Source organism: Phyllostomus hastatus, unplaced genomic scaffold (genome assembly GCF_019186645.2).
Source record: "Phyllostomus hastatus isolate PE091 unplaced genomic scaffold, TTU_PhHast_1.1 phas_contig_40, whole genome shotgun sequence".
NCBI classification, from domain to species: Eukaryota; Metazoa; Chordata; class Mammalia; order Chiroptera; family Phyllostomidae; genus Phyllostomus; species Phyllostomus hastatus.
In genome coordinates, this window is record NW_025333872.1 from 21,305,086 (window position 1) to 21,315,658 (window position 10,573).

At 39.5% G+C, this 10,573-nt stretch overlaps 1 pseudogene; it reads left to right on the forward strand.

The window, feature by feature from the left end:
• The first annotated feature begins 9,426 nt into the window (after positions 1 to 9,426).
• On the forward strand, positions 9,427 to 10,281 carry LOC123821478 (annotated as a pseudogene).
• The last annotated feature ends 292 nt before the right edge of the window (positions 10,282 to 10,573 follow it).

The following is a 10,573-nucleotide window of genomic DNA, read 5'->3' on the forward strand; positions in this document are numbered from 1 at the left end:
TAAAAATTTTCAAAACAACTATATTTGTGTTATTTTCATGCTGTTTCTAAAAGATTTTCTGTCCAGTATCATAAAATGCCCAGACTACTAAGCTCCAGTTTATTTTCTATATTCTTTCCCTGCTTTCTCTCCTTCTTTCCCTGGTGAATGGACACTCACATTTTCAGATGCTCATAACAATCTGAGCCCCAGCTCCTGGGTAAGTTACAAAAACCCAGAGGCTTCAAGTTGTGGTTGTGAATTTCTCACTGTAGTTGTGTCTCAAGCAGATGCTGGCCTAGCAGCTATCTACAGCCATTAAGAACACAAAGAAAGTTATTGCAGCCTGTGGCTGTGGGGAAAACACTCATGATGGGCCAGCTGTTGTGCTTTGAATGCTGCTGAAATACGAGTACAAGAAAGACAATATGAGAATTCTAAAACATTCAACCACAGTGTAAACGCTTGTGATGTGAAGATTTTCTGTTTGAATGTTGGGAGAAGGGTTTATGAGGTAGATGAACTGAGTAGGAGGGACTGCCTTGAATATTACAGGTAATGATATGTCTATTGCCTTGTAGAATGATTGAGATATGCCCAATTAGCCAGATCCCCAAACTGTACTCTAAATTGCTGCATTTGTGAAAAGCTGGCCAAAAGATTAAATTGGTTAATGTTAACTATATCATGTATTATGTGATTCATTTGACTAGGATTATATTTCATATTGTTTCAATTAGTGGTATTTTTCCTATTGACTAACATTTTCTGATAATGAAATTGCTGGAAAACGGAAATATGTCATTGACCAGCTTTTCTTTTCAACCGTAAGAAATAATATAATATCTCCAAAATTTATAATATATCAGCTTTTCCAGATTAAAAACTTAAAATATGTGGAAAGTACTCACATTTTGACTACTTTCTGGTTTTGGCAATGTCTACAGTAGCACCAAAATTCAAATCAATTCAAAATTTACCAATTATTTCATTAAATTATCAAGATCATTGTAATGGGGCAGGTCAGAGCAGAGGTCCTTGGAAAACAGGGGAGACCCAAGGTCCAGGGGAGCCCCACTCCCAATCCTGCAAAAACGCAGGGGGCAGGGCTCAGGAAGGGTGCCATGATGACAGATTAAAATTACTATGCCTTCTCCAAGGCAGGGAGGAACCAATGGAGCAAAAGACAGTGCTTAAGGCACATTGTATAACAAAGGCAGAATAAAACAGCCTGTGCCTTCCTGAGAGGAGGGGCTGCTGAAGGAGTCTGCTGCCCAAGGCAAATTATAAGCACAGATGAGGTGGCTCTGTGGCTATGGGAACCTGCACCAGCAGAGCTACTCATGACATAGCCAGGGGAGAAACTCATACTGCACCAGAGTGAGCTGTGAGGGCTGATGTCCCAACCCTGCAGAACAGATGCATATGAGCCTGTGCATGGCTGGAAATTTTTGCCCTGACTAAAGATGGTGGCCAAAAAAGGGTCAAAGACACCAGGAGCTGACAAATATTGTGGACACTGACACAATGTAATTAAACTGGACACTCCCTCTGTCTTCCCGCAATGTGGGATTTGGGGAGGGCCTTTTAAAGCAAAGGTGGAGAAAAGCTCTCTCTCTCTCTCTCTCTCTCTCTCTCTCTCTCTCTCTCACACACACACACACACACACACACACACACACACTCATGCTCTCTTGGTGCAGGTGCTTGGTATGGAGAAGTCACTTTCTTGGTACTGGGCTTAGGAGCTTGGTGCAAGCTCTGTCTCTGGGCTCTTGGCATTTGGACACTCTGGGCCTCTGGCCCAGTTCCCTTCACAGATGGAAGCACTTGTACGAACAGGAGGTGCCAGGCCTACCAGGGGCTTAGACCTTGCATGGATAGAAGCCCATTCCTGGAGGCAGGGTCCCATGCTAGACTGTGTGCCTCCCTGGGTTCCAGCCTCTGAGACACTGTGGTCTAGTGCAACATGACACACCAATTCCTGGAATGCTACACAGAGGCTAGGAGCAGTGCACCTCAGATCCTGAAAGACAGAGCTGCTGCAAGAAGATGGCGACTCTGAATCCCACAAGTGCACATTCCAGAGAGGTGGAGGTCTGTTTGTGTGACCAGCTTAAGAGATAAGGAAATGGAAGATTTCTGGGCATGGTTTTGTCTTGTAGTCTTTTGGGGAATAAGAGAGGTTCTGGGTCTCATGGGACAAAGGACTCAGAGCAGAAGTGCCCTCAGTGCCCCCAAGGTTGGATCCTTCTTAATCTGTTTCCTTCAACACAAATTGTTGGATCATATAAGAGTGACAAGCAGCCAAAGCCCAGTTTGCACAATTATATTATTCCTGTCAACTTGTACAAACAGTTTGGAGGAATATGACAATTATATTATAATAATTTTTTAAATGTTATAAATGTTGGTATTTTTTGTGTTTTAATCCATATAAATAAATCACTCATTTAATATTATCTTTCTTAAAAATAAATTGAAACTAAGTAACCCATCAATTCAACATTGATTTACAATGTAAGTATTAATTTGGTTAAATAACTGGTCATTTAAAGAACACCTGGCTTGACTGAATGATTAGAAGGTGGTTACACTAACACATAGCACTTACTAAAGTAATAAAATTAATTGAGAATTACAGGACAATGACTAAAGTCATGGATAATTTGCAGTAACATAGTCTAGAAATTTAGTCACATTTAAAAATAATTTATTTTCTTTTTTATTGTTGTTCAAGTACATTTGTCTCCATTTTCTTCCCACTACTCCCCACCCCCGCCCCACTCCCCAACCCCATCCCTCGCCACCTCCCACCCTCCATCCTACCTGCTTTGGCTTTGTCCATAGGTTCTTTATATATGTTACTTGATGACCCTTCCCCTATTTTCCTCCATTATCCCTCACCTCTGGTTACTGTCAGTTTGTTCTTTATTTCAGTGTCTCTGGTTTTAATTTGCTTGCTTATTTGTTTGTTGATTAGGTTCTACTTGTAGGTGAGATCATATGGTATTTGTCTTTCACTGCCTAGTTTATTTCACTTAGCATGCTCTAAAGATCCATCCATGCTGTCATGAAGGGTAGGAACTCTTTCTTTCTTTATGCTGTGTAGTGTTCCATTGTGTAAATATACCATGGATTTTTGATCCATTCCCTAGGAAGACCAAAAAAAAAAAAAATTAAAAAATGGGCAAAAGACATGAAGAGACACTCCTCCAAGGAGATCATACAGAGGGCCCAGAGACACATGAAAGGATGCTCAGCATCAATAGCAATCAGAAAGATGCAAATTAAAGCCACAATGAGATACCACTTCACTGGCCAGAATGGCCATCATAAATAAATCAACAAACAAGTGTTGGAAAGGTTGGGGAGAAAAGGGAACCCTAGTGCCTTGTTGGTTGGAATGCAGACTGGTGCAGCCGCTCTGGAAAACAGTATGGAATTTCCTCAGAAAACTAAAAATGGAACTGCCTTTTGACCCAGCAATTCCTTCTGGGATTATACCCTAAGAATCCTGAAACACCAATCCAAAAGTACCTATGCACCCCAATGTTCATAGCATCACAATTTACAATAGCCAAGTGCTGGAAGCAACCTAAGCGCCCATCAGTAAAAATTATTTATTTTCATAACAGGGTTACTGAAGGTTTTACTGGTATTGTAATACAATTATTTTCTCATGCAATGAATTTTCTATAACATAATCTTTTAATTCCAATTTCCCAGTGTATCATGCTCGTCAACTTGCATCACCATTTTTTATCAGACATTTAATTGCAGTGAGCCAAAATTTTCTCTGCTTGACTACTTGAAAATTAAAAAGGTTGAGCTTAATTTTCTCTAAAATGGCTTTTAGGTCTAAAGTTATCTACATTTATGAAATTTTTGTCTATGATCTATATTTATAAAATATTTTGGCTTTGCTTTCTATTTCTGTCATGATTGGTTTTTAAGATTATGCATGTTCTTTAAAGAAAAATGAGAAATAAAATTTTTCCTTTTCTCTAATGATATGTAATAATTTAAAGTTCTGTATTATGTTTCTAACAATATAGAATTATATAACATGATTTCCACCAAAGCTTTATTTTTACTCTTTGAAATCTCATACTCAAAATAACACTGACCCAGAACCCTCTACAAGCCTAAAATAAGCAATAAGTAAATAATGAATTGTTTTACTTAGGAAATGTCCCTACAGGATACAGTTGTACATACATGTGTACTTCATTAAAAAGGCTTGTCATCACTTTGTGTGCCCAGTGGGAATTAAAAATGAGAACGTAATTGTGCTTTAAAGAAAACTTAATCCAAAAATAGGAAATACAAATAGAATATTCAAAATAGATCCTGGATTAAAGGTATGTCCTCAAAATATTATAAGATGTGGCTGAATCTCTAATGTTACTAAAGAAATAAGCTTTGTTATGCTGTAATGAACTATTTTGCATATAGCCCCAATATTTTGCATGCCTACTATTCAGCTGAAAGTCAACTTTTGTATTAAAGTGGACATTGAATACTTTACCCCAAATTCAAAAGTTACAGTACGCTTAAAAGTAACAGAAAACAAAAATTCAAATTGTAGAATTTATTTCAATATTACGATGAACAATATAAAAATACTAAAAAAATAAAAGCAGATGTTTTCCTTAATTATTTAGTGGGAAAAAGTTGTAGTAAATTTTTTTTAAATTAAAGCACCTATAAACACTCATTTATTAGAGGTAAATTTTATGAGATGTGAATGGGTTTCTAATTATAAATGACTATGTTTTTTAATTATATTTTATTGATTATGCTATTACAGTTGTCCCAACATCCCTTCCACCCAACATCCCCTATCCATTATGAAATTCCCATACCATGTTCATGTCCCTGGGTCATGCATATATGTTCTTTGGCTAATGGTTTCCTATATGTACTTTGCATCCCCATGGATATTCTGCAACTACCTATTTGTACTTCTTAATCCCATCACCTCTTCACCCATTTCCCCATACAACCCTCCCTTCAAGTGACCATCAAAATACTCTCTATATCCATGATTCTGTTCCTGTTCTTCTTGTTTGCATAGTTTGTTTTTTTAGATTCAATTGTTGATAAATATATATTTATTGTTGCTTATTGTGTATAAGCAACTATGAAATGTTTTTGATAGTTAAAAGGGCCTCAAGAGTTCCTTTAACATTTCATTAATAATGGCTTGGTGATGATGAACTCCTTTAGTTTTTACTTATCTGGGAAGCCCTTTATCTGTCCTTCGATTCTAAATGATATCTTTGGTGGGTAGAGCAATCTTGGCTGTAGGTCCTTGTTTTTCATGACTTTGAATATTTCTTGCCAATCCCTTCTAGCCTGCAAAGTTTCTTTTGAGAAATCAGCTGACAGTCTTATAGATACCTTCTGTAGGTAACTAACTGTTTTTTCTTGCTGCTTTTAAGATTGTCTCTTTATCTTTAATCATTGCCATTTTAATTATGATGTGTCTTGGTATGGGCCTCTTTGCATCTATCTTGTTTACAATTGTTTGTGCTTCCTGGACTTACATGTCTATTTCCTCCACAAAGTTAGGGAAGTTTTCTTTTCATTATTTTTTCCAATAGATTTCCAATGTCTTGCTCTTTCTCTTCTCCTTCTGGCACCGCTATGATGCTAATGTTGGAACACTTGAACTAGTCCCAGAGGCTGCTTACACTATTCTCTTTTTTTTTGGATTCCTTTTTCTTCCTGTTGTTCTAATTGGTTGTTTTTTGCTTCCTTATGTTCCAAGTCATTGATCTGATTTTTCGATTCATCCACTGTACTGTTATTTCCCTGTAAATTGTTCTTTATTTCAGTGAGTGTATCCTTCATTTCTGACTGGATCTTTTGTATGCTGCTGAGGTCCTCACTAAGTTCCTTGAGTATCCTTATAACCAGTGTTTTGAACTCTACATCTGACAGATTGCTTACCTCCCTTTCATTTAGTTCTTTTTCTGGAGTTTTGATCTGTTTTTTCACTGGGGCCGTGTTTCTTTGTCTCCTCATTTTGGCCGCCTACCCATGTTTGTTTCTATGTATTAGGTAGAGCTGCTATGACCCCTTGTCTTGAGATTATGGCCTAATGTAGTAGGTGTCCTGCAAGGTCCAATGGTACAGCCTTCCCTAACACTCAAGCTGGGTACTCTGATGCATCCTTCATGTGAACTGAGTACACCTTCTTCTTGTAGCTGAGGCTTGATTATGGTTGGCAGATAAATGGGAAGGATTTACCCAGGCCAGTCAGTTTCAAGGACTGACTGTGACCACTGACCACCAACCTCCACCCTCCAAGGAGGACCAGCTGAATAGGAGCAAGGTAGTTGTGTTCTGACATGGTCTGTAGCTATCCAATGGGTATACAGGCTCTGGGGTTTCCCACATGGTGCACGCCAAAGTCAGCCCCCACCTGAATTTTTTCCAGGGCTACCCTGCCCAGGTTGGAAGGCAATCAGATGGCTGATACTTGTGCTGGGCTTGGAGATTCCCAGGTGAAGCCAAGCTGTGAGTTTGGGCTGGCTGCTGCTAATGCCAGGCCTGGGGCCACTTAGCAAGAGGTATGCAGGTTCGGGCCTCACTGAAGCCAGCTGTTGCTTATTTGAGAGGATTTAGGAAGTATGAGCCAAGACCAGCCATACATGCAGAAAAGTCTGTTAACACCTTGGGTGAGCCTGTAAGTTGTGTGTGACAGAGTCTCAGATCTGCAGGGTAGTGCAAACAGTGTTAGACAGGTGATGGAGTCTCCGATGTGGCACCTGCCTTCCAGCTCTGTGGCTCTGTGTGGGATGATTCAGAAAAGGGACAATGGCCTTGCCAGCCTTTCTGTCTGGGAGTAAGCTGTCCTCCAACTCCCACCCTGAGGCCAGACACTTCAGTCTCTACCTGTATGCCACTGGTGACTTTCAAGCTCTACCTCAGCTCAGAGAGAGTGAGTCTGAGTAAGTTCATGTATAGATTCTTTAAGAACTGCTTGGAACTCCAGAAGTTTCTTCCATTAATTCAGGCCACACTGGTTTTTGCAGCCAGAATTTATGGACACTTACCTTCCTGGCACTGGTACCCTGGACTGGGGAACAGGTATAGGTCTGAGATTCATTACTCCCAAATTTTTATCCACCACAAGTGGTTGTGGGACCAGCCAATTCCACATCTCTGCCTTTCCTACCAGTCTGGATGAATGTGGTTTCTTTAATTTTGTAGTTATCCACATGAAAAGATGCTCAATAGCTAGCTATCAGAGAGATGCAAATTAAAACCACAATGAGACACCACTTCACACCGGTCAGAATGGCCATCATAAACAAAGCAACAAACAACAAGTGTTGGAGAGGTTGTGATGAAAAAGGGATCCTAGTGCACTGTTGGTGGGATTGCAGACTGGTACCACCACTATGGAAAACCCTATGGAATTTCCTCAGAAAACTAAAAATGGATCTGCCTTTTGACCCAGAAATTCCACTGCTAGGATTATATCCTAAGAACCCTGAAACACCAATCCAAAATGACCTATGCAACCCAATGTTCATAGCAGCACAATTTACAATAGCCAAGTGTTGGAAGCAACCTAGATGCCTATCAGTAAATGAATAGCATCAAAAACTATGATACAAAAAACTACTACTACTAGTAAAACTACTATCAAAAAACTATGGTACATTTACACAATGGAATTCTATTCAGCAGAAAGAAAGAAGGGGCTCCTACCCTTTGCAACAGCATGGATGCAACTGGAAAGCATTATGCTAAGTGAAATAAGCCAGGTGGTGAAAGACAAATACCATATGATCTCACCTTTAACAGCAACCTAAGTAACAAAACAAAGAAACAAGCAAAATATAACCAAAGACACTAAAATAGAGAACAGTCTGATAGTGTTCAGAGGGGAGAGGAGAGGGAATTTCAGGGGAGTTTCAAGGGAAAAGGGGAAGGGTTTACAGGAACAAGTATAAAGGACACATAGATAAAAACAAGGGGCAGGTGGAAATGGGAGGGAGTAGGGGAGGGCTGTGTTGGTGGGTTGGGATGGGAGTAAAAGACAGAAAATTGTACTGCAACAACAATTAAAATAAAATTTAAAAATGAAAAAAAATTTGTAGTCATCAATCTTTCATTCAACTCAATTTCTTACAGTTCTGAGTGTGGGTAGTTCTGTAATTTAGTTGTAATTTTGTGGTTGTGTAAAGAGGCAAACCTTGTTTACCTATTGATTATTTGCTTGTCAATGACTCTGTACTGTGTCTTGTCACTTGGTTTGTAACAGATAGCTACACTCTCTGTGAACATAGATCACAGCTAATTTTGGTGTTCCCTCCCCACCATCTCATTTCAAGAGTGGCTTCTACTTTAAAATTTCTGTACCCCAAGTATCACATATATTTGCGTGACTGTGAAGTAAAAATTTCAGTGGTATATATCCTCCATATCCTCAAATATACTTTTTGTTGACTGAGGAAGAGCATTATGGAATAATTTGTAACAGCTAGAATGGATTGAGCACTTACTATATGCCAGATCTATACTAAGCATTTAACAAATATCATCTCCATTAAATCTCTCATTAGCCCTATGAGATAGGTACTCAATATTCCCATTTTACAGGTGAGGAAAGTGAGACTCAGGGTAGTTACTTAGTTTGCTTATTGTCACACAACTAATAAGAATCAGAGTCCAAATGTGATGTTGCAGTGAATTTTATTAAATTCCTAGAGATTGCTCTTAATAACTATTATTTATGACTTGTAGCTGGTCTTTAAAATTATCCACATTCATTTGTCCAGTTTGCTATCCTATAAACTATACTTCTCTTTAGATTTGTCTCCAGCTAAATGGCTTGGTGCTTACTAAAGAAGCTAAATTATGAATTACAATTCATAATTCTTCTTCTGCTTACTCTCCTTTTCTTGACATCTCAACTACTACTTACTTTATAAATGGCAGTCTTCTGAAACCCAACCCTCTTATCTATCCAGGGAGAGAGCAAAAAGAGCAAAGTCTGCATAAGATACAGACATGTAATGTATTCTGAAGAGTGAGTTACAAGATGAGAATAGAAGTATAATTGCATAGAGAAAACAGGGTAGTCTCACCTGTAAATGGGCATTACTGTGTATGATCTTACCACAAGGCAGCTCAGCAGTGGTAAACACGTGCTCTTTAACCCAGATTGCATGTGTTCGAATCCCAACTCAAACCTCCAACATTACGCCTCCATTGCTCATCCTTAAAATGATCTAGTACAAACCCCACTGGGTTGTTTTGAAGATTAAATGTATTAACATATAAACACCTAGAACAGTGCTTAGAACCAAGGAAGCCCTATATGATATTATTATTTAAAGAGGATTTCTAAGCTATCTACCACAGATACTCAAATGATATCAAGAGTATATTTAAAAACAAACATCATTTCTTCTCCAACACCAAATGGTGGATAACACCAGTGCTGCAAGTGGATCTGAAAGTCCCAAGGGCCCTGGAATGGGAGGCCCAGGCAGGTTTCATGGAGGGTTTGGCAGCAGCATCCATGCTGAGGTCAGCCAGACAAGGCCATGGAGCTGGCAGAGGCAAAGTCGAGGACAGGGAGTGGATCCTTGTAAACAAGCTAGGCCATCTGCTCAAGGACATGAACATCAAGTTCTACGAGATCTAACTTTTCTCCCTACCTATCAAAGAATCTGAGATCACTGACATTTTCTTGGGGACATCCCTCAAGGTCAAGGTTTTGAAGATTACGCCAGTTCAAAAGCAGATGCACTCAAGCCAGAGGATTCAGTTCAAGGAATTTGTCTCCAGTGGAACTACAATGGACATGTCAGTCTGATTGTTAAGTGCTCCAAGGAAGTGGCCACTGCCATCGATGGGGCCATCACCTTGGCCAAGCTCTCTATTTCCCTATGCTGTAAGACTACTAAGGGAACAAGATCAGCAAGCCGCACATTGTATTTTGCAAGGTTACTGGCTGCTGTGGCTCTGTGCTATGCACCTTATTCCTGTCCCCAGGGACACTGGCATCCTCTCAGCCCCTGTGCCCAAAATGCTGTTGATGACAATGGCTAGTATCAACAACTGCTACACCTCAGCTAAGGACTGCACTGCCACCCTGGGCAACTTCACCGAGGCCACTTCTGAAGCCATCTCTATGACCTACAGCTATCTCACCCCCTGGAAAAGACCAAATTCACCAAGTCTCCCTATCAGTAATTCACTGATCATTGTGTAAAGACCCACATCAGAGTTTCTGTGCAGAGGAACCAAGCCCCAACTGTGGCCACCATATAATTTCATACAAAAAAAAAAGGAATTAAACCTGTTAAAATAAGTAAATAAATGCAAACCCCATGGTGTTTAGACTATCCAGTTTTCTCAATTATGAGTGTTGCTGCCCATCCCCTTCTCTGTCCCAATAGATACAGATAATGAGTTCACCAAATATGAGGACAACTGTTTAAAAGACAACATCTACCATTTGAGTTTTTGCAGGGGTCATTTGCTTAGTTACACTGTGTTGACTATTAATATAGTTCACAGATCCAGCCTCTGCTAAGAACTTCCATGTGAGCATAGCCTCAAA